The sequence below is a fragment of the Microtus oregoni genome, unplaced genomic scaffold (assembly GCF_018167655.1).
Source record: "Microtus oregoni isolate MIOR12 unplaced genomic scaffold, Mior012 000217F_ref0000251, whole genome shotgun sequence".
Taxonomy (NCBI): domain Eukaryota; kingdom Metazoa; phylum Chordata; class Mammalia; order Rodentia; family Cricetidae; genus Microtus; species Microtus oregoni.
In genome coordinates, this window is record NW_024544885.1 from 112,919 (window position 1) to 137,484 (window position 24,566).

The 24,566-nt window shown below is 37.8% G+C and overlaps 1 protein-coding gene across 7 annotated transcripts in view; it reads right to left on the reverse strand.

The window, feature by feature from the left end:
- LOC121445589 (glucocorticoid receptor) overlaps window positions 1-24,566 on the reverse strand; it is a 122,738-nt gene that overhangs the window by 22,649 nt on the left and 75,523 nt on the right. The gene's annotated exons all lie outside the window — the stretch shown is intronic.

Genomic DNA, 24,566 nt, shown 5'->3' on the forward strand with positions numbered 1-24,566 from the left:
GGTTAAGATCACTTGTCCAGCAGACATGAGAACCTGAGTTCAAATCCCTACCACCTTCATACAAAGCAGGGCATAACTGTGCATGCCTATAATCCAGCATTGGGGTACAGAAACAGGTGGCTATGAAGGGCTCCCCAGACAGCCAGCCTAAATGAAACAGTAAGGTTCCCAGTCAATGAGAGACTCTGTCTCAAGTCAGAAAGGTGGCAAGTGACAGATGATACATACCCTATGAACTGCTCTGGTCTCTACACATCTGCATATTTGCATGCATGTATAACAAAAACATACAACAGTAATAAAATAAAAATAAAATATGAAGTGAAATAGCTAATGTTGTAGTTCACTTAGAATATAATTACTATTTAAATGTAATAATATGCATTATTTTCTAAGTGTGCAATTAGCAAGATTTTTTTTAAAAAATGGATTAGACCTGTAATTACCATTAAAATCAAGAAAGAATATTTCTACCACACCCCAGAATTCTATCCCATTAATTGCCTAGAACATCAGTCTTTTTTCCTCTTAATTTTATGATCTTACATTAATTAAGAATCATTAGCATTCTCTAATATAGAAAATATTATACACCAGCTAATAAATTGATCCGAGCTGAAACAATAGTTTCTTATGACTAGGAAAAGATTATTCCAGAAACATTACTGTACATATTGGAAAAACTCTAGTTTTCAACCCCGAGAATGACCATCCTGCTCTCACACAACAGAATGCCCCAAGGCAAACAGTGCCGAGCACGAGCGAGCCTGACCCTCTGACCAGGCCTCCCCTGCCACTGTGCCAACTTCTTACCACCACAGACTGTGTACAGTGTAGCACTTATTAGTATAAGTTCTTAAAATTTCAGTAAGAACAATGGATGCTTATCTTTTACCCGAAGCAATGAAGACAGGAGATTAACTATTATATTTCATATTGATAATGATGGTTTTCAATACTGAACTATCCTAAGGAACTCCTATCACACATGCTGACTCTGAAACTAAAACTATTTATGTATGTTTGTGTGTGTGTATGTGTGTGTGTATGTATGTATGTATGTAGCTAAAAAGAATTTCTAGGCTCCTGCTTCAAATGACACTGCCTATTCCTTATCTTCTTAAGTACTCTCAAACAGGCTTTCAAAAACACGAATAGTGTCAAGTTGTTGGGTGTGGAAGAACACTTTATGTTAAAGTATGTTGTTTATCACTTACATAAGACAGTTGACAAACATAGACACACTCTCTCTTTCTGCACTGTGCTCACTCTGTTCCCCAAAAGGTGGTACATAGGAGTAAACTGGAGTGGGTGTCGATTGTCCCCATCCTCCACGCTTTCATTCCAGCCCAGGACAGCGCTGCATTTCAAGTGCATTGACAGCTGAAGCAGTGTCCTTACTTTGATCTATTAGAAACAACAAGGAATGTCTTTCTGTTGCTAAATTTACTTAGGAATAAAAACTAAAAGGTGGTAACTGTAGCTGGGAGTTGTTACTTGTCCCTCTAATCCTGATACTCAGGAGGATGGAATGGAAAGACTGCTACAAACCTGAGACCAGTGTGCGACCTGCCAGTTCTGGGAAACCCTACGAGACCCCATTTCAAGGAACAACCAAACAAACAAAAATGTGTTATAATTCTAGTAAGTCAGTCATTAAGCCCAAGGTTCACCTTAAATTTAATCCTCAAATGAAGTTCCCTACATTTTGCCAAGTGTCTGTTTATCTAGTGGCTTAATCAATAGGGCAGCATACCCACCATTTAGTTCTGGGAATGGCTCTAGGTTTCACATTGTTCTTTGAGCACTGTCAACAGACTTTCTGTTTGCTCCATATCACAAGGTATTGATTCCTTGCTAGATTTGGGCAAGTGAACCGACTGCATACTGAGAGCCTAATAGGAGAGCATCTCCTGAGATGACTGATGTGCTTGGCCACACCCTCTGGTGACTGCAGACGTAAGGTAAAGCACCTGCTTTGGGCCAGAGTTCTACACTGAAGTAGGAAGGTCCTGGGATGACAGAGTGTAGTAATTTGCTAGGGGAGCAAAACTCCCTAGCCTCTGTTCTGAAGATGCTCCTATTCCTGCTCGGTCAATCTCTTCTCAACTGACATCTATTTTTAGGAAGCAGCAAGTTGCTTGTATATTTAGTTTATGGAAAATGAGCACATTGTTTAAAGATTTTTAAGGTCAAGTCTATAAAGTTTCCTTTACTAGTTTTACATATGGTATTCACATATGTATAAAATATATGTATATATCTGAATTTTAAACAATATTTTGTAGTACATTATGGCTCACTGCCATGAGGAGACCCTCATTTAACCTCTGAATAACATTGTGCTAAGATGCCAGCATCTCCAGGTGAGGTCATGCACACAGTGGCACATTGGTACTCACAGAGGACACTGACTTGTTTCAGATCTCAGCAGTCCCACCTGACTACCTGCGTAGCTTTTGGAAAGTGTTGACTACTCTGAGTTTTAGTTTTCTCATCTTTAAGCTATATTTTGAAACCAAAATAACACTTTAGAAGTCTAGTGTGTAGTTCATCCTTGCAGCAAAGAATTAAAGCATACGTGTTCATTATTTTCTTAAGGAAAATAAGTCTAAAATCTAGAACAGTAGTCTCCAAATTATCACACAAAAATTAGAATACATGAAAACATGTTTAGACTACTCAAATATGATTTATAGATGGGAAACAGTTAAAACTAAATGAGTGAAGAATCTAGAACCCAAGTCAGGCTTCGGGGAATCATCTGAAGTACATCAGATAAGAACTTGGTACGTGGAAAGCTGCATACCATAGACATCAGTGTAGGGAAAAATTAGCTTTTATCACACAGAAGGGAACTCTTTATAAGAAACAGAAGAACACAGCTACAAGTGTTATTTGCTATGATATTGTCAAAAGGGCAAGGGGCTCAACAAAATGCTAGATCCCCAAGGAAAATAACTGAAATCTTCTAATAAAAAGGTATCGCAGAAAGTATAGTTATACTGTAGTAACTGTATATTTCACATGCTTTTTCTTATGGATACTATCAAATGCTAATAGCACAGTATACCGTGGAACAATCTTTGTATACTCTAAATAAGTATTGCTCTCATCAGTTAATAAAAGCTGGCTGTCCTATTGGTGGGCAGGAAGAGACTGGGTGGGAGAGACAGACTAGGAGGATGCTAGGAAAGAAGGGTGGAGTCTGAGAGCCTTGAGCCAGACATAGAAGCAGCAATATGAGAAGTTCACAGGTGAGGTAAACGAGCCTTGGGGCAGCACACAGATTACTAGAAATGGGTTGATTTACGTTATAACAGCTAGCTAAAAAACAGGATTAAGATATTGGCCAAACATTTATAATCAATAGTTAAGTCTCTGTGTGGTTATTTGGGGAGTGGCTGGTGAGGCAAAAAAGTCCACCTACATAAGTATTTATATCTCTATTTTGTCACATATTAAAAACATACATGCGTTGATATATACAGAATTAACCATTTCTTTGCTTTCTCAAGGATGTTCAGTGGACTTGACCTCTTTTAACTATGAGGTGGTGGTGAGTACAATGATTAACATGTTAAGCTCATCAGTGCAGGTATCATCATTCTGAGAGGTCTTGGGGCTTCCATGGGTCCTTAGAATGCACTGTGAGAAGTGCTTTCATGGAGAACATTGGAGATAATACAATAGTTTGGTAATGATTTAGTGTCTTTAAATTCTCAATTGTTCTGTTTTGAAATGGGATATTAATGAACTGAGCAAAAGGAAATGGTATTATATACTAAACTTGAGGCTTTCTCTAAAGCATAAGAATGTTAAACTTACCGCCGGGCGGTGGTGGCGCACGCCTTTAATCCCAGCACTCGGGAGGCAGAGGCAGGCGGATCTCTGTGAGTTCGAGGCCAGCCTGGTCTACAAGAGCTAGTTCAGGACAGGAACCAAAAGCTACGGAGAAACCCTGTCTCGAAAAATAAAAAAAAAAAAAAAAAAAAAAAAAAAAAAAAAAAAAAGAATGTTAAACTTACAAACTCAAGTGTTATGGTTGGCTTAGCCTTCAAGTTAATTTAATCAATAATTTTTCAATGCAGTGCGAGATATCCACCTCAAAAAAAAGCGTTAACTACCATGGGAAAATCTTGGGAGCACAGCTGCCGCGCTGGTTTAATTTTTAACAAGTACTAATGGAGTAGGTGCGTTTTTTTCAGCTTTTCAGTGTTGTTCAAACGCCACAAGGCACTTCTCAATAAGGGGACAGTTTTGTTCCTAGGGGACAGCTGGCAATGGCTGAAGACATTTATTTTTCACAAATGGGGGAAAGCTACTTTTGTAAGAGATAAAGGCCCAAGATGTGAAAAATACCCTCCAGCGCAAAAGACAGCCCCCAATAACAGACTTGCCTAGCTTCAGACGTCAGCAGTGCTGAGGTGGAAGCAGCTTTGCCAAAAGCTTATAGCACATAAATTGGTATGGATAAATAAATAAAATCTAACAAGAGCCAGAAACATTTTTAAAGTGTGTGGTGCTCATTCTTGATTGGTGAATCCAGAACACAATCCCTACAGCTAAGACTCACAGTATCCTGGGAGAGGGAAGAGGAAGACTGTAACTTCCAGAGGACACAGTATCTACTATGCGACAGTGTCTTTCATAGGGACAGAAGAGTCTCAAAGATATGGTTTCCTAAATTTAAGACCCGAACAATGACAATGGCAGTTGACATGCTGATGAGGAAGGAGAGTATCTCACAGGATCCAAGCCCTAGACGAAAAGTCACAGGCTCTGACTGCTGAAAGAGTCAGTCTTTCTCAGCGATGGGCCCTCCAATCAGCTAGTATCAAGTAGTCAGCCCTAAAATTTATACATCTGAGTGACAGTAATGTACTCAGTTTATACTTTTCCATATGTGTGCTTGAGTGTGTCCAAGTACACGCAAGCACACACACCTCAATATTAACTGAAGAAAAACAGGCCATGAATTTGAGAGGGGCAGAGGGCAGACATGGTGGGATGGAGGAATGAGGAAAATTTATAAATACAGTAGTCATATATGAAATTTTCAAAAAATTAGTAAAAATTTTTAAAGGAATGATTGCTTTATTGAGGTAGCCTCTGTAGTCTCTTAGTTCAGACAAGTCCAAACAGTGGTTCAAAATGGAGTTGAAGCCAGAGACTATGCAGGCCTGGTTGTCAACGACAGAATTAGCTTAAGTAGGTAATTTAATTTTTTCCTCTAGGGCTAGCAGTGCAAGGTGGATTTTACACATTAAAGTCACCTGTACTTTTCTTATCTTTGTTCATTAGGAAAAATGTGAAGACTCAGCTGTACACACCAGGAGACTGTAGTTTCTGACTCTTCGTTTATCTTTGCTTTAGCTAAAAGATTACTGATTGTTTACTAATATGCTATGGAATAGCTCTCAAACCAAATATAAAATACTCCGGGGGAAGATTTTCACCACACTTCTGTTCTATGATTTCAGTAGGACACATTTTATCTTATTTTAGCAAGACAAGAAAACCTGGTTATTTATTCTTTGTTTTGCATTTATGGAAGAAGGCTTCCACTTTAGGTATATATAAAAGCTTTCTGTAAGGTTTTGACAAGGTAGGGGGGGAAATCAATGTTTCTTTTGAAAATACTTAATTTCTCACTGTCTGCATGGATCAGAAAGTTATTTGGTGAGGATTCTGAAAACCAAATGATTTGTATCCATGATTAAAAGTAGAATGAGATCCAATTTCACTTCTAATCTTTCAGTTTAAGCTAAGGTTAACATGGAATGAAATCATCTGTGATATATTATGTTCATTTATCAAATGAGCTTGTTTGGATGTTGTCCATTTTTATATAAAAACATGAAATGACAACCCTATCTCCAAACTGTTCACCATTTACACCCACTTAAGCAAGTCAGAAGACAGAGTAGCAAACCTGTATACAATTATAGGCCACAAGCATTGTCAGTGAGGAAGGGCGAACGTGGAAAGATCCTCTCTGACTTTGACACAAGGGTTTGTCGTGTCAGTTCTCAGGCATGGTCTTAGCTAGGTCTCAGCTAATACACACCAAACAAGCAGGACACATTTCTCAAGTGTTTCTGAGTAGTAAAGGATACACTTCGATCTGTAAATGACTTTTGGGGTCCCGTATGTTTATTTGAGAATAAATGGTCAAAGTCTGATCTACTTCACAGAAAAACAATGTATTTCTTCTTCATGAACAGTCAATTCTGAGTCCTTGAGTAATTTAGCGTTTAACACCTGTGTCATCTTGCATAGAGGAGAAAATAGTACAAATCTTGTAAACTCCACACACTTTCTTTCTTGGGTTGTGTTCTCAGTTCTGTTAGCTTAGTTTGCAGTAAGGAATGTGAGTTTTAAGGAAGAACAATGATGTTTTAAATAGTACATCAAGACCAAGATTGGTCAGGAAGAAGATTGGAAAGGGAAGTTTTCATTACATGGTTATTTCTAGAATGTAAAAATTTTCTTTTCTTTCTGTTTGATGTTTCCTCACTATTAGGAACACACAGGATAATGGTTTTCTAGGATCTGAACTGTAAATGGTTTCATACAGATTTTTGAACATGTCATCTTCACAGAAGGCAAGAATATGATGGAGACAATAGTAAGTTATTGCTAGCTTCGAATATATACCTTCACATCTTTGAAGTGTTTGTATTTCTACTTGAAATATAAAAGTACATGTCTGTGAAATCATACCAATAAGATCATCTTGCAGCTAACACTTTGCATGAACTTGCAATGCTACCCTAGCTTCCTTCTCAGTGATGAGGATATAGGTGTATTCCACCACATTCTGCTTTCTTATTTGATTCCTAGAGATCTGAGTTTTTTGTTATGCTTAGTAGCCCACATATTAATGCAGAGATTTTGCAAACTTTAGTCATTTCTTATATCCTACCTATTACTTGTTGCTGCTGTTTTGGAGATGCAGTCTCATAGTCTAGGCTTTGCTTTTTATTCTTATATACTATGCCAACTTTCTCTTTCCTGTCCTCTCTATAACAACCACCTTATGCCTCTTTAACCACTGCCGTGATTTGTCCTAAGTTGTCCTATTCTTCGCCTTTTCTCTTTCCATTCCAACCAATCTTTACACTGGCAAAACATCCACTCCTGTCCTAATTAAAAAGTCTAGGGGGCTTCTCCAATTTGTACAGTATAAGCACAATATGGCTCACAGTCTGGCCTCTTTATTTTTTCCAATCATATGCCTTTCTACAAACACAAACCATTTGGTGTGTCATTTCAGAGAACCTGTGTTTTATAAATATTGACAAAATGCCTAGTGCAGACCAAGTTTCTCATGGGAGTCTTTGATAAGACCCGTCCCCATCCTGAAGCATCTACGGTGGCGTTTCTGAACCACAAGATCTTGGAACTCAAACATTCCCATTAAGATTTTTACACAGGTGGCCTTGGTACTTTTTGATGTTTATGTGTATGTTCTTTCTACTAGATAACTCCTTTGAAGAGGCACAGACCCCATGTCTTGTGCCTCTTCATACAATGAGCCTCTTGTACCTGGCTTTAATAAAGATATAAATATAAATATGCTAAATAAAATATCCTCTCCCATCTGGGAAAGAATTTGAAGCACCTAAAATGATAGGTGTTTATATATTTATACCCAATACAGGTATAAGGTATAACCCTGCAGCTAAGTACTGCACAGGATTCTTTATGAAGAGGACTAAGTAGAATAACATATATAATCTATGGCATGGACACTATTGTCAACATTACAGATTTAAACACATTAAATTTACATGTCTTCCTGCTCTCCTACACACTTGTATGGTGTTTCCTACACCAAGTTAACCTTGTGAATCAGTACTGTGACGAGGCGACAAAACTGTGACCTTGAGATTGAGGAACAACACTTTCTACTTCCCGTCTCAGTAACACAGAGTCCAAGCAGAAAATTCCTGTATTCACTTCTAATCCTAATTTGATTTTTTTTTAAAAAAGGCAAAGAGTTGTCTTACAACCATGTTAAATTTTTAAATATTCTATTCTACAAACAAATGCCTACACAGTTAGCTCCTAAAATCTTCAAGGTATTTCTAAGAACAAAAAGGATGGAATAATATGTCTACATGTAGCACAAAGGAAAGAAAGCATCCCTCAGAACAAGCTTCGACTTCATTTAAGACCATACCCACTCTACTCATCAGAGGCTAAAGCTTAATTCTCCTGCTAGCATGAGGTAGTAGTGTCTGTGGTCCAAATCTGCTAGCAAATGAGCCTCTTTTGATCCCTCCCTTCGTCCTGTCGTATTTACAGTATTAATATAATAATAATATATATTTGATAAATAGGGAGAGGCACATTTACTAGAATTCCCACTACTAGATCAAGAAATAAATAGATAGCCTTTAGAATGGATGAAAATTCTACTTATAGGCTGAAAAGATTTTCAGTATGTTATAAACAAACCTAAACAAAATTCCCCTGTCACAGCAATAACCATATTGAAAATTACAGATTTGAATCCCATATGCCAACATCCATAATTAGGAACTTACATAAATAGTACTGTTTAATTTACAGACTAAGAATAAATAAATTGAGCTATTTGTTTAGCAAAGTTGAATCATAAAATACCACCTGGATTTGAACCCAACTGCCTAGTAAGAATTCGGAGGACAGTAGCTTTGAGGCTGATAAAGTTTTTACAATTATGTGGGCAGCAATAAGATACCCCTGAGGTAAACATGAAAATTCAGTTCTAATTCATCCTCCCTTATCTGTGAATAGAGTACAAATTATTTATAAAAGTATATTTGTAACTTAAAGGTCCAAAAACATCTAGGCTGTTGACATTTCCTTAGATCCCTATCATGGTGAATTACTGTAATCATGGAGACCACACATCGAAGCAGCAGAAAGCAGACATGTCTTATGCACACAACACCATACTTGCTCTCAGAGAAGCTCTGATGTACACTATATGTTGGACTCATGTATTGGGCCCTGGAGTCTTTCAGAATAAACTAACATATCAAATTGGATATGAGCAGTTACAGGGAAGTCTTTTCTAAGCTAGAACAGAAATACTAACTGGTTAATTTAAGTGAAAGGAGCCTGAGCTGGAGAGGAATGTCTAATCACTGTCAGGTCTATGAGGGGAAGACATATCTACTATTAGAAAAACAATATGGGTATGTTAACTTGTTAACTGATGCTGAACAGATTGAGAAAACAAAAAATTGTTATTATTTGGTTCAAGGGTCATTAAAGTACCATAATTTATTTATCAAACTCAACTCAAAGGTAACAGGTACCATTTATTTAGAAGTTTTGTGATGATACTTGGTACATAGATTCTGTGATCCTCATAAGCAATCTGAGAGACGCTGTTGCTGTTGACATTTAAGGGTGTGGCAGCTAAGACAGAGGGATGTTTTAAAGAACACCAGTCCCAGACACACTACATGGAATATACCAGTAGGAGGGAATATCTGAATTTGCTATTTTGATTTCAGGTTGGCTGCCATTTCACTTTTAGCACATATCAAAAACAAATGTTTGGCTAACTACAGCAGAGTAACATAAAATCTGTATGCACTTTTGGGTAACTATGGTAGAGTAATGTAGAATATGTATAATATGGTAATAATTACAGGATGGAGGTCTCCTATTCCACAAAACTATACTCTGCTAAAGTCCTCCAGGTAAGTTATGTAAATATCAAAATATACAGAGGAAAATATTGCAGCATGTACATGTTACATATATGTACTTTAATGTACATATATTCACACACATATTCTCTATAATTCAGGAGATAAGCAATATAAGCTACCATGTAGTTTTACTTCTATAAATTTCCAAAACAAGTTTTGTTTTTATTTCAGAGCACAAAAAAGTTTAAATTACTGTAGTTCAAATTAGAATATTTGTATGACAGTAGCATCTTTCTTCTAAATCTAAATACACTAACACTAGAAACAACATAGGATTGAAAAAACTCAAAAATAGGTGAGTGTGATTTTGTTTGAGACTATTTTTTCTAAATGTAAACATTCCATGAGCACAGATGACGATTTCTTGAGATGGCACTGTTCCTTGCAATGCAACGGAAATGTGTGTCTGGCAGCTTTGGGGGTAAGTGATAAACATTTTTAAGCAAATAACAGTAACTCTGCTTGCTTTGAACTATTTTCTTTTCCCCCTAAAACTATTCTGAATATTTAAGACTAAACCCAGGGACTGGACGGTTGACTCAGGACTTAAGACCACTGTGTGCTCTTCCAGAGGACCCAGCGTCAGTTTCCGGCACCCAAATGGTAGCTCATAACTACCTGTAACTCTGGTTCCAGGGTTCTGGCACTCTGTTATGACCTCCATAGGCACACAGGCACACCAATATACAAATTAATATTTTTAAAAGCAAATAAAATCCTATATTGTCTGAAACAAAACTTCTAAAACTCAAAGTTTATATCTTCACAGAATTATTAAAAATATTTTAAACTAAATTCTTTCTTGAAAAGTGTCACCAGAATGCCGCCTTATGTGAGTGGTTGGTTCTGTGCACAGGAAGCAAAGCTCCTGAACATTGCACTGTTTATAGGACAGTCTGTCCACAGCAGCTCCCAAACCTGAGACCTTCTGAAAGTATGCTCTACTACTTAAAAACCACAAAGCATTGTTTAAAATTGCAACTTAAAAAATCATCACTTAAAGTCACAATTTGAAATTATAAATAATATGCTTTGGTGGCAATGAGCATTTTAGTAATTTGAAATTCATGGCACAGCAAGCAGATGAAAGGCATGCTGGCTGCACTTTGAGAAGTAATGGTTAAAACTCCTTGTGGTCTTGGATTATCTATAGAAAGAATAATCTGCCATAAGTGGAACAGTAAGGAGGAAGGCTAATAGGAATTTCATTTATAGCAGGTAAGTAAAACATGGCTCTTTGAATAAATGAAGGTAAGGTTTCTTCTGGAATCCTGAATCGAAAACAATACATGGTACAATTCAGCTGTATTTGGTTTAAATGGGCTTACTAGGAAATGTCATTATGTTTATTATTTTCTACAGAGAAAATATTTTCAAGTTTATCAAATAACGCAGTGAACTTTGGTACTATGGCCTTCTTTTTTGGGGGCGGTAAGCTATCTGTGTAGTTTCTCTGCACTTGTACATAACATGTTTTCACATTAAAATGAGTTCATATATAAAGTACTGCAGTATGCTATAATAAAGTAAGAAAAAAAAAACACCATTGCAGAGGTTTTCTTGGCAGAGGAGGGGAGGGGGGAGATGGGAGAAGAAGCCAAAAGACAATGACTGTTCCAAAAATTCTATCCATGGTTTAAAACATAATACAAAACCACTTGCTAAAACATGGATTATAAAATTGGTATATGAAGGATAAGTAATTAATTTAGCACTTACATCGTTGACATTTTATTATCAGTCAGAGAATCTCCAGCAAATCTTTACTGTTGAAAACTGACAACTTCATCACACGAAAGCACTCCCCGGTGAACGGTCCACTGTTAGGCAGACAGTACTGCAAGAGTTAGGCTATACGGAAACTAATCAGTCTGAGGATTTATACCTCGGTGTTTTGCTTTTTTCTTGTTTTGACTTACCCAAGACTTTAGATAAGAACCAATGACTAAACCAAACTTGGTGGCATATAACTGTAACACCAGTACTTGGGAGGCTGAGACAGGGGACTGCCCTGAGTTTGAGGCCAACGTTGGCTACAGAATCACAAGACGTGTATGATAACATCTGAATCTTTAGAATTAAGAGCATGAAGTGAAATGGAAAAAAAAAACCCTATTTTTACATTACAATGGAGTGGTCAGGAAAGGTCCATAGTAAACATCAGGAGGGAATCTGACCTTTCCTCCTCTATGAACAGAGAAGAAGGTAGGAATCCTGAGGACCATCCCTATTTAAAGTGTTACTTTTCCTTAGAGTGCTCAAGATGTGACCCAACCCAATATGAGAAAAAGTTGCTGTAATTGCTGAAATGGACACAAAACCTAAAGCTAAAAATAATGAGGAACAACAACTTAGGAAAAGCTCACAGAAGAAACAATGGGCTCATGTCTTGCCATGCAGTGGGAAGTTGAAATCAGCTAAGTAACTCTATCTATGGGTTACAGGATCACATTTTGAATAGTAGATAATTTACTTTCCTTCTTGCTAGCAACAAGAAATGCTATGATATACTACAGAATGGTACACGCCAAAGCAACTGCAATTTTCCTTCCAGGTAGGAAGAAAAAAATGGAATAAATTCTACATAACTGTCTCTCTCATCTAGAAAAGCATAAAATATTTTCTTTGTTTCTTTATAGCCAATCCATAATCCTTGGTGTAGGCCAAGAATACTGTTTCAAATCCATTTAGAAATATACAATGAGAAATAATGAATAATCTACTAAATAAATTAAGCTGGATTAGATAATAGTTAGAACATTTAGAAACTAGAGGACCCTCCATTCCTCTGTCAGAGAAGACCTGAAGACACTGACATACACAGTTTCCCGCCTTCCATAAATCTGCATGTACTTATCTGCTATAAAACTAGAGTGGATTGCTTTGTACCTCACTTTTTACATGTGGAACACTGTCATTTGCTTAGTTAAAATATTGAGAAAACATTTCATTAAGTGTCTTTCAGCCATTTGAGATTTTTCTGTTGAATATTCTCTGTCTAGTTCTGTACCCCATTTTTCAATTGGGTTATTTGGAATTTTGATGTCCAATTTCTTGAGTTCTTTATATATTTTGCAAATCAGTCCTCTGTCCGATGTGGTGAAGATCTTTCCCCATTCAGTAGGCTGCCTTTTTGTCTTACTGTGTCCTTTGCTTTACAGAAACTTCTCAGTTTCAGGAGGTCTGATTTATTTATTGTTGCTCTCAGTGTCTGTGCTACTAGTGTTATATTTAGGAAGTGGTCTCCTGTGCCCATGCATTGAAGGCTACTTCCCACTTTCTCTTCTATCGGGTTCAGTGTGGTGGGGTTTGTATTGAGGTCCTTAATCAGTCTGGACTTGAGTTTTGTACATGGGGATAGATAAGGATCTATTTTCATTCTTCTACATGTTGACATCCAGTTATGCCAGCACCATTTGCTGAAGATGCTTTTTTTTCCATTGTATAATTTTAGCTTTTTTTTGCAAATCAAAACAGCTCTGAGATACCATCTTACACCAGTCAGAATGGCTAAGATAAAAAACACCAATGATAGCTTATGCTGGAGAGGATGTGGAGTAAGAGGAACACACCTCCACTGCTGGTGGGAATGCAAACTTATATAACCATTTTGGAAATCAGTATGATGGTTTCTCAGAAAATTGGGAATCAACCTACCTCAGGACCCAGTAATACCACTCTTGGGCATATACCCAAAAGATGCTCAATCATACTTCAAGAACATTTTATTCAACTATGTTCATAGCAGCATTATTTGTAATATCTATAACCTGAAAACAACCTAGATGCCCCTCAACTGAAGAATGGATAAAGAAAATGTGGCACATTTACACATTAGAGTACTACTCAGCAATAAAAAACAATGACATCTTGAAATTTGCAAACAAATGGATGGAACTAGAAAACATCATCTTGAGTGAGGTAACCCAGGCCCTAAAAGATGAACATGGTATGTACTCATTCATAAGTGGATACTAGCTGAAAAGCAAGGGATATTGCGCCTGTAGTTCATGATTCTAGAGAAGATAAGTAACAAGGTGAACCCTAAGAAAAACTATACTCCTGGAGAGGGAAAATAGACAAGCTGACCTGACAAAATTGGGAGCATGGTGGTGAGGGGAATAGGGAGGGTGGAAGGGGAAGATGAGGGGAGAAAGGGAGGGGGAGATCTTGAGGGAACGAGATCATTGAGATGAAGGACAGAGATGAGAGCAAGGAAAGAGATATTTTGATTGAGGGAGCCATTATGGGGCTAGCAAGAAACCTGACACTAGAGAAATTTTCAGGAATCCACAAGGATGACCCCAGATAGGACTCTAAGCAATAGAGGAGAGGGTGCCCAAACTCACCTTGCCCTGTAGTCAGACTAATGAATATCTTAAATATCATCATAGAACCTTAATCTAACAATTGATGGAAACAGAGGCAAAGGCCTGCAGCAAGCACTGGGCTGAGCTCCCAAAGTCCAGTTGAAGAGTGGAAGGAATGAGAATATGAACAAAGAAATCAAGACCATGATGGGTTCACCCACTGAAACAGTTTACCTGAGCTCACAGGATCTCACCAACTCCAGCTAGATTGGGAAGGAAACAGTATAGGTCCAAATTAGTCCCTCTGAATGTGGTGGAGAGTTGTATGGCTGGGGCAGACTGTGGGGCCACTGGCAGTGACACCAGGATTTATCCCTTCTGCTTATACTAGTATTTTTGGAACCTATTCTCTTTGGATGGATTCCTTGCTCAGCCTAGATATAGTAGGGAAGACCTTGGACCTTCCCCAAAGCAATGTGCCTTACCCTCTCTGAGGAGTGGATGGGGGTTGGGGAAGGGGGTAGGTGGAAGGAATGGGAGGAGGGGAGGGAGTGAGAATTGGGATTAGTATGTAAAATGAAAAAAATACTTTGTTTTCTTTTTTAAACACATAATAAAAATATTGAGAAAACTTATGTCAATAATAATATTAATTAATAATAATAATCTTATCTGTCCAGGGTTTCCAGCCTAAGCTGGCCTTGAATTCCCTAGGTACCTGAGGGTGACATCAAACTTCTGATCCTCCTAACTCTAACTCTAACATTCAAGTGCTAAGATTACAGACATGTAGTACTATGTGTGGTTTCTATGGTGCTGGGGAGCAAACCCAGGGCCTCATGGATACTAAAGATAAAATACTCCTTTCTCAAATCACATGATTCTAAGGGATTTGGCTACAGTTTAATCTTTGTCCAGGTCATGTTTTGCCTTGATTCTTTTCACCATTCTAAGTATTTTATATCTTCAGTTGAATTTCCTTAAGTTAAATTCTTATAAGAGTAGAGAAATTAAGTGAATTACTCAAGAATTTTCTCTGTGTACTATAATGGTACTTTTTTCTTGTTTCTTTCGGACTGGATCTTCCTACTTAACCCAGGTACACCCTGAACTCACTCTCTTCCTGTCTCTGCCTCCTGTGTGCTGGAATTATATGTACATTCACTGATGCCCTGCATTATAAAAATGCATTGTTAAGCTATCTCTCTACCAACCCAGAAAAGCAGTCTGAGTGTGAGTGCATACAGACCTTTGCCCACATTGGCTTCTAATAACAACAACAAAAATCTATTGAACTTTCAGTTAATGAAATTGCCTCATTTTTTTATTCTGGGGTGTTTGCCTTCACTTGTAAAGAAAAAGAATCAGATCATTCAGAATTTAATTGATTAAGGATATGCCATCTTCAATTTTAAAATATTTCAAGTCTGATGGTAAATCTCTAATGGTTAGGGCTGTTATTATTGATATGAACAGATGGTACTAATATTTTTACTATTATTTGAAGTGTATGGGACCTTGAAAGTAAAGTGACTAGACAACTAAGTCTCTATCTAAAAATGATACTATGCATTAATTAGCTCTCCCAAGAACCTATTAAAATGAGAGTAATGTCATTTATTTTTATTCTTTGAAGATTATGGTTTCAAAGGCAGTCTATCCAAGGGTAGAGAACAGATGTGCAAGGAATAGACTTCTGGGATTTCTTAAACAGTAGGAACAGCTAGGGAACCTAATTATCAACATCAAAAGATTGATCAAGAGTTTGATTAGAACATTTTCAGGTTTCTTTTCATAGAAATAACAGGTTAGGTTACAGGCGTCTAACTCTTATGTGAAAAATTATAATGTTGAGTAAAATATGTATAGTTATCCTTAAAAAGTACCTGTGTTGAATAAACTGTGAGCAGACAAAGAATTAAGCTATATCTAAGAGAAAGCACTCCAACCACATAGAAATACTTTTAGGTCTGGCCAAATATGAGTTTCAAATTAAAGAATAGAAAACTTACTTGAAAAATGGACACTCTTTTTACTACCCCAAATAAACAAGATAATACAATACACATACTTTATAAAGTAGGAACTCTAAATGACTAGCAAACAAGTGAGCAAGTTATTCAGCTTCATTAGTAACTATTCTGTTTCAAATTTAAGCCACAACGAAAGTCCGTTACATACCTAGCACCTTGGTAGAAATGAAACACTTGATAGTAAGAAGGAATGAAGTTTTAAAGGGTACAATTAGTTTTGGAGATGATTTGGTATTACCTTGTCAAGTCTGGTGACTCAGCAACTCCATCAATGGATGAGTAGCCATAAACAAAGAGAAACAAAGAAGCATACAACAAACATATAAAGATGTTGGTGGTTGCACTTTCACTGTAAACTCAAGCTGGAAAGCAGTCAGATGCTCACTGTGAACTGATGTAGGAGGGTCTTCTATCTACCTGTTGCTTTCATTGGTTAATTAATAAAGAAAACTGCTTGGCCTGATAGGTCAGGACATAGGTAGGCAGGGAAGACAGAACAGAATGCTGGGAGGAAGAAGGCAGTGAGGCAGACGCCATGCTTCTCCTACCCAAGACGGACGGTGGTTAGACTCATGCCAGTAAGCCACAGTCAAGGGGCTGATACATATTAATAGAAATGGGTTAATCAAGATGTGAGAGTTAGCTAGTAAGAGGCTAGAGCTAATGGGCCAGGCAGTGTTTAAATGAATACAATTTGTGTGTTATTTCGGTTGTAAAGCTAGCCGTGCAGGCGCCAGGCGGGATGAAAAGCAGGCCTGTTCGCCTCATCACTACAGTGAACTGTTGTGGTTTCTTCATATGAGACTGATACGTAAGAGGCAGGATATATAGATGGTTAGAAATCTGTCTAGTACACAGCTGTGAGCTTTATACTATTCTTATATGTAACTATGTTTTGGTTCATAGAACTTTTATTAGTATAGTTTTTTTTGTTTTGTTTGGGAGTATTTATTTATTTGAGACTCGGTCTCACTGTGTTGTGCTAGTTGGCCTGGAACTCTTAAGAGATCTGCCTGCCTCCCAAGTACTGAGATTTCTTACTACCATGCTGGGCTTCAATGACCTTTTATAATTCAAAACAAATAAGCAGAAAATCTCTATATTATCTCGTCTACCAGAGTTTTCATGACTTCCTTTTACAGTCTTAGTCTTTTTTTTTTTTTTGTATTTTCTTTCTTAAATTCCTAGACTGGTTTTATTTTCCTACATTCTTTCCCATTTTCTATGTCTTTTATCTTATTTCTGGGTCATTTTATTTTTCTGTTTCACCTGTTCTATTGAACTTTTCAATTGTGTAACTGCCTTTGAATTCCCATGGTCTCAGTGCAATCTCTGAAGGTTTTCTGTAAAAAGCATCACACTGTTATTTAGTGAATGCTGTTCTTATGTCTCAACATAAAAACGCTAGTTTGAGGGACGCTTCCTTTTCCCTGCATGCTTTCTATTTTTTCCCAGATGGGTTTTTATTGTTGCCATCGCCTCTCCCATGTCCACCCCCTGTGCCGGCAGGAAATTCAAGGTCTTTATCTATGGTGATACAAACCACAATGGTGGACAGAGACAGACAGATGCCACGCAGTTGAAGGTGGAGGCCTCTGACATAGGAAGGCCAAGTTCTACTCCTTGCTGAAAGCAAAAGCTTAGCATGTAGCAAGCAATTTACAGCTCCGAACATAGAATGAGCAAGGGGATAAAGCACCCATAAAGGAAGCAAATAACTTGATGTCAACTCCCCTTTACATAAGACTTCACTGAATCTGTGAACTCAGTAACTAGAAGCGTTCTTTAATTTGTGAAGTTTTCCTTTGACTACCTTTAAAACCATGAATGCTGATAATAATACAGAAATAACTATTTACCACTAGCCTTTTAGGAGACATCTCCATACAAGGATCACAAACACTCCAGGTCTCTTTCAAATACAAGAAGGTAAGTCTTCAATTACACGCTGTTCTAACAGAATATGGATCCGGTTCTGCATATTTATAACCAGAGTTGAGATCAAGATGACATTATTCAGTATTAACGTGTTAATAAATATTTTTTAGTATTCAAAAAGTAGAATTGTTAGGAAAGACAAAATCTATTTCAAATAAATTATTGCAGAATATAGAATTACTAATTTACAATGAATAATATGGGTAAGTGCCCTCAATGTTTATTATGAAGTCAACTGAAATATTAGTGCTATGGGCTTAATTAACTTTAGTAGAGTTTCATAGTAAGCAAAATGGAGATGAGGGGGAGATATATTTTATCACATTGTATCCTGGCACACACCCAGCTGATGTTTGTCTAGGATGATGCAATGATTGAGTCAGAAGTGGTTCCAGTGACGCCATGTTCAAAAGTACAGCCACAGTCAAAACAGTAGTGACAACAAAGAGCATGAGGTAGGCAGGACTATGGTATGCTTAAAAATATTTAATTACTTTCCTGTTAGTGATTTCACTTGACCTATTAATGAATTGATACTAACTCACCTTGTGTGGGGGCTGGCAAGGTATACATGCTTATAATCAGTGATCTCCATTATTTTATCTTGACATCATCTCTGAAAATGGGTTGTATTAACATCTCCATTTTGAGGATAAAGGTAAGACTAGTAAACAAGTTCCAGGGATCAAGGTCACCAACTTGGTATCTTCCTGAGAACAGGAACCTATTTTCAAACCTATAGTCCAGAAGTTTATTGCCTCTTATTGGTGCTCTCCATGTTGATGCCGTATGGATCCAAAGTTACCATGGACATATATGTGATAATCACTTTTGAAGAGAAGTTGGAGATCTCAAGTAAAGGTTTTATGGCAGCAAGTTACCAAAACAATAACAAAAAGAAGATCTCTCAAGTTGTTTTAGGACTGAATCAGAAAGTCCTGAGCAAAAGTACAAGGAAAACCAAGTTCTGTATCAGAAGCCAGGAAACACAGCTGTGTGCTTAGTACAAGTGTAACGAGTAAGACGAGTTGGTTTTTATGAAGTATCTGCAGTCCATTGTGGAAGACATAAGGACATGGTAAGATATATATATATATAGAAAGGTATGGGGGGATCTTAAATACCAGATGCTAACACAATCTACAAACTGAGCTAATTAAACTTAGGGATATTCTTTGGATTAAGAGAGGATAAAATACAAATGTCAGATTCCAATTGTGGTCAAAATAATGTTTTTTAAAATTTTGTTGACAGGGTCTATATATTAGAGACCAGGCTGGCCTCGAACTCTCAGGAAACATGCCTTTGCCTCTCAAGTGCTGGGACTGAAGGCATGCACTACCACACCAGGCTAAGAAGAAATAGTCTTAAAATATGTCAGCAGTTTCCTAACAAAATAAAACGATGATAAGAGCAGTCTCCAACACTACAGGAAAGCTGCTGTAAAGACGAGGAGCACTGCTGTCCCCCAGGGCAGCACAAGGAGTGGCATCCTCTCGAACAGAAAACATTCAGACTCTGATGACCAAGTAAGAGTGCTTGCAGGGGACCTGTTACTTGGCCGTGGAAAAGCCACCTCTGGCACTTCTAAACCAGTGCTAAGAGGGTGGCTTGGTATTTGACTGGTTTCTGTGATTTACAACATAGGCCGTGACTAAGAACTCTGCAGGGGACTTTCTAGAGAGAACGAAACTTCACAACGAAGTTTCCTCCCTCAAAATGTGATATTACTTAAAATGCAGAAACTTACGTGTTCAAGGAAATGCAAAAATATTTTATAATAATTACAGTTTCTTTGAATTGTTTTACCATGGTAAAAAGTAGGAAGTTCAAAATCTCATGTAACAAAAGAAACGTAATTTGCAACATTTTTCAAGTTGCAGGCTTTAAGGTATTTTTATATAAATTTTTATTGATATGCATTAACAGCACAAAATAATGAGTTTTACCATGATATTTGTCTTTCCAAATCTGGTTTATTTTTCTTAGCATGATGATTTATGCCCATTTCTCTATAAGCAACACAATTTTCTTGTTTAGTGGCTGTATTATACTGAAATATATATGTATAATATATAATACACATGCACAGTCTTTATCCCTCCACTGCCAGGTGATTAGGCTGAGTCCATGAGTTGGGTGTTCTGAGTAGTCCCAAATAAACATGGGTTTGTAGGCACCTTCGTTGTATGCTGACTTTGATTCCTGGTATGTACTGAAAAGTGATATAGCTAGATCATGTAGCAGTTCTGGTTCTTTTTGATGTTATTGTTAAGAATCTACTGATTTCTGCAATGGTTGACCTAATTGAGAAGCACTGGATCTCAGAGGACTTAGAGCAGGGAGTATGGGATAAGTCTTGTCAAAATACATTGTATGTGATTCTCGAAGAATTAGTACAGTATTTAAAAGGAATAAATATTACTGCAACTCAAAGTAATCTTCACCTTATAACAATCTAAGAGCTACCCAAGCTGCCATCCTTGCAGCACTTGTTTCATAAACACCATGTGCATGTGTATGTAGAGATACACAAATACTGATGGTGGGCATCTTCCTCCATCACTCTTCACCTTGTTTTATGAGACAGGGTCTCTTACTGGATGTTAAACTCACCAACCTGGCTTGACTGCATGCCCCTGCGTCTACCACTGCAGCCCCAAGATTCTAGGCACAGCCCAGGCAGCACACTTGCCTTTTACTCACGTGAGAGCCAAAGAGGAACACAGTCTTCATTCCTGCAGGCAAGTACGGAGACATGCTGCTTGTTTATTTATTTTTCAAGGCTGAATAGTTTCTTATTTTAAAGACTTATTTTTGACTGGGCTTGGACTCAAGAGTAGAAAATCTAAGTGAGGACAGCCTACGTCTCTTGGCGATCTGTTCTGGGTGTACGTTGGCTTCCTTCATTCTCTAGGCTAAAAGTTTAGTATATTCAACAGCCTCCACCTCAGCTTTCTGAGTGCATTGTTTCTTCAGAGCAATGTGTCCATGTTTGTGCTATAGGACACGTGGAGTGACAAGACACTCATCTTAGGTGCTCTGGTCCTCGGCTTCTTAACTTCTTTTTTAAGGACTTTCTCACAGCATACTGTTGGACATCACCTTCTTTAGAGAAGCTGAAACGCTTTCAGATTCTTCTAGTTATTTTGGGACTCCTGAGCCACAACAGTATCTGTCAGCTCAGGAATATCCTTCTTTCCCTCTGGCCCCTTTCTTTTTGCAGTGGCCACATTGAGAACACCCAGACTGACGTTCACGAACAGACTTGGGCTTCCTCTCTTCACTTCTCCTTGGTGTGGAGCAGGGAAGCTCCTTACTCAACAGCAGGCACACTGTGCTCTGGGTCAAGATCTTGCTTCATGGGAACATCTCATTTATCATTCCTGCCACTGATTCAGAACTTGTAACCTTTGCACTCTTCACCCAGGACGTTAAGCATCTACTTCTGCGGCTGTGTGCTTCTCATTGAAACTATGAAATTTGCATTTGTCATCATTTTGATGAGTTTCTGTCATCCAGTGGCTGGGAAGGAGATACTCAGCTACATCTTGTCACAGCCAATCCTAGGAGGCGTCACACATACATGCATGTACACACACATACACACACACACTATAGTCTTTTTCAAAAAGTCCTTGTCTATACATATATCTTTCAATGTTACCCTCTGTGTTTTCCTGTAGTTTTTTCAAAGTTTTGGTTTTTAAACCAGGTCTTTGATCCATTTTGAGTTTTGTACAGAGTAAGAGGTAAAAATCAAGTTTCAATCTTTTACATGTAGATATTCAGTTTTCCTAATAACTCACTAAAGAGAGTGTATTTTTTCGATGTATGTTTTGGCCCCTACATAGACCAGATGGCTGTAGGTAGCTGTGTTTCTGCCGGTTTATTTCTGGGTCCTCTATTGGTTCCCTGGACACCGGTTTTATTTTCACACCACTATCATAGTGGTTTTGCTACTTTGGCCCTGTATTCTAATTTGAAGTACTGTCCCCGTTTCCTTTAAGGTTGCTTTGGCTGTCTGGCGGTTGTGGTGTTTTCCTGTTAACTGTAGACTGCTATTGCTAGTTCTGGGAATAATGTCAATAGGGGTTTGATGGGGCCTAATTGCATCAAATCTGTAGATGGCTTTCAATAACAGAGTTATGCTGTTTCATTAATTATTTCTAGCATCTCTGATTACATTTCCCTATTCTGTGCATTCATCTTTGCATTTGGTGAATTAATTTGCCCACCTGTCACAGCTGCTTTTGCTCCATGGTTAACATGAGTTCTGGTCAGCAAAGCAGAAGGCCCTTTAGAGTTGGGATCATCATAAGGCAATGGAATGATGAGGCTGGAGCTGCATGTGGCTACCATGTTGAGTAAGGGAAGATGAGCACGGGATACAAGGAACACAGCTAACATAATAAAAGCAATATACGACAAGCTGATTGCCAACATCAAATTAAATGAGAGAAAGTCAAAGTAATTCTACTAAAATTAAGAACAAGACAAGGTTGTCCACTCTCTCCATACCGATTCAATATAGTACTTGAAGTTTTAGGTAGAACAATAAGAAAACTAAAGGAAACCAAGAAGATACAAGGGGAAAGGAAGAAGTCAAAGTATCATTATTTGCAAATGATATGATAGTATACATAAGTGACCCCAAAAACTCTATCAGGGAACTCCTACAGCTGATAAACACCTTTAGTCAAGTGACTGGATACAAGATTAACTCCAAAAGAAAAAGCAGTAGCCCTCCTATATAAAAATAATAAATAGGCTAGGAAAGAAATCAGGGAAACAGCACCCTTCACAATAGCCTCAAATAATATAAACTATTGGTGTAACTCTAGCCAGGCAAGTGAAAGACCTGTATGACAAGAACTTCAAGTCTTTGAAGAAAAATATTGGAGTTATCAGAAGATGGAAAGATCTCTAATGTTCATGAATTAGTAGGATTAACATATTAAAAATGGCCATCCTACTAAAAGCAATCTACAGATCGAGCGCAATCCCTATTAAAATCCCAATACAATTCTTTACAGATCTTGAAAGAGCAATACTCAACTTCATATGGAAAACCAAAAAAAAAAAAAACCCACCCAAATTCTGTACAATAAAAACTTCCAGAGGTATCACCATCCCTGATTTCATGCTCTATTACAGAGCTATAGTAATAAAAACTGCATGATATTGGCATAAAACTGTAGGAGGAGGGCCCGCTTGCTCATCCCAGCTGCCTGGCTAGCTTAGCCCTGAAATCACCATACAAAAATTGTATTCATTAAAACACTGCTTGAGCTATTAGCTCTAACTTCTTATTGGCTAACTCTTATATTAATTTAACCCACTTCTATTAATCTGTATATCACAACATGGCAGTGACTTACTCGGTAAAATTCCCAGTGTCTTGTCTCTGGTGACTCCATGGCGTCTCTCTGACTCTGCTGTCTTCCTCCCAGAATTCAGTTCCATCTTCCCCACCTACCTAAGTTCTGCCCTATCAACAGGCCAAGGCAGTTTCTTTATTCATTAATGAAAGCAGCACATAGACAGAAGAACCTCCTACACCATAAAACCAGACAGGTGAATACATGAATCAAATTGAAGACCCACACACCTCTAGACACCAGATTTTTGACCAAGAAGCCAAAGTTATACGATGGAAAAAAAGAAACCATCTTCAACAAATGGTGCTGGCCTAACCAGATGCCGGCATGTGGAACTGCCAAGACCACAGCATGAATCCAGACACGATGCACATCACAGAAAACACGATGTACATCACACAAGAGAATGTGGGAAACAGCCTTGAGGGCGTTGGCACCAGAAGGTGTCCTTCCTGAACAGGGCACCAATAGTGTGGGCACTAAGAGCAACACTTAATAAATGAGACCTCATGAAACTGCACAGTTTCTGTAAGGCAAAGGACACTGTCAATAAGACAAAACAGCAGCCTACAGAACAGGAAAAGATCTTCACCAACCTCACATCCCATCCAACAGAGGTCTGATTCCAGAATATAAAACAACTCAAGAAACTAGATTGTTAACAAGCCTAATAATCCAATTAAAAAATGTGGTATAGAGCTAAATAGAGAATTCTCAATAGAAGAATCTCAAATGGCCAAGAAACACTTAAAGAGATGTTCAACATTCTTAGCCATTAGGGAAATGCAAATTAAAATGACTCTGAGATTCTATCTTACACCTGTCAGAATGGCCAATAACAGAAACACATGCAACAAATATGCTGGAGAGGATGTGGAGCAAGGGAAACACTCCTCCATTGCTGGTAGCAGTGGAAACTTGTACAGCTACTTTGGAAGTCAGTGCTGCAATTTCTCAGAAAGCTGGGCATCAATCTACCATAAGACATTATATATATATATATATATATATATATATATATATATGACATTTATCCAAAGGATGCTCAATATACCACAAGGATATCTGCTCAACTATGTTGATAGCAGCTTTATTTGTACTAGTAAAAACCTGGAAACAACCTAGATGTCTCTCAACTGAGGAACAGATAAAGAAAATGTGGTACATTTACATAGTGGAGTATTACTT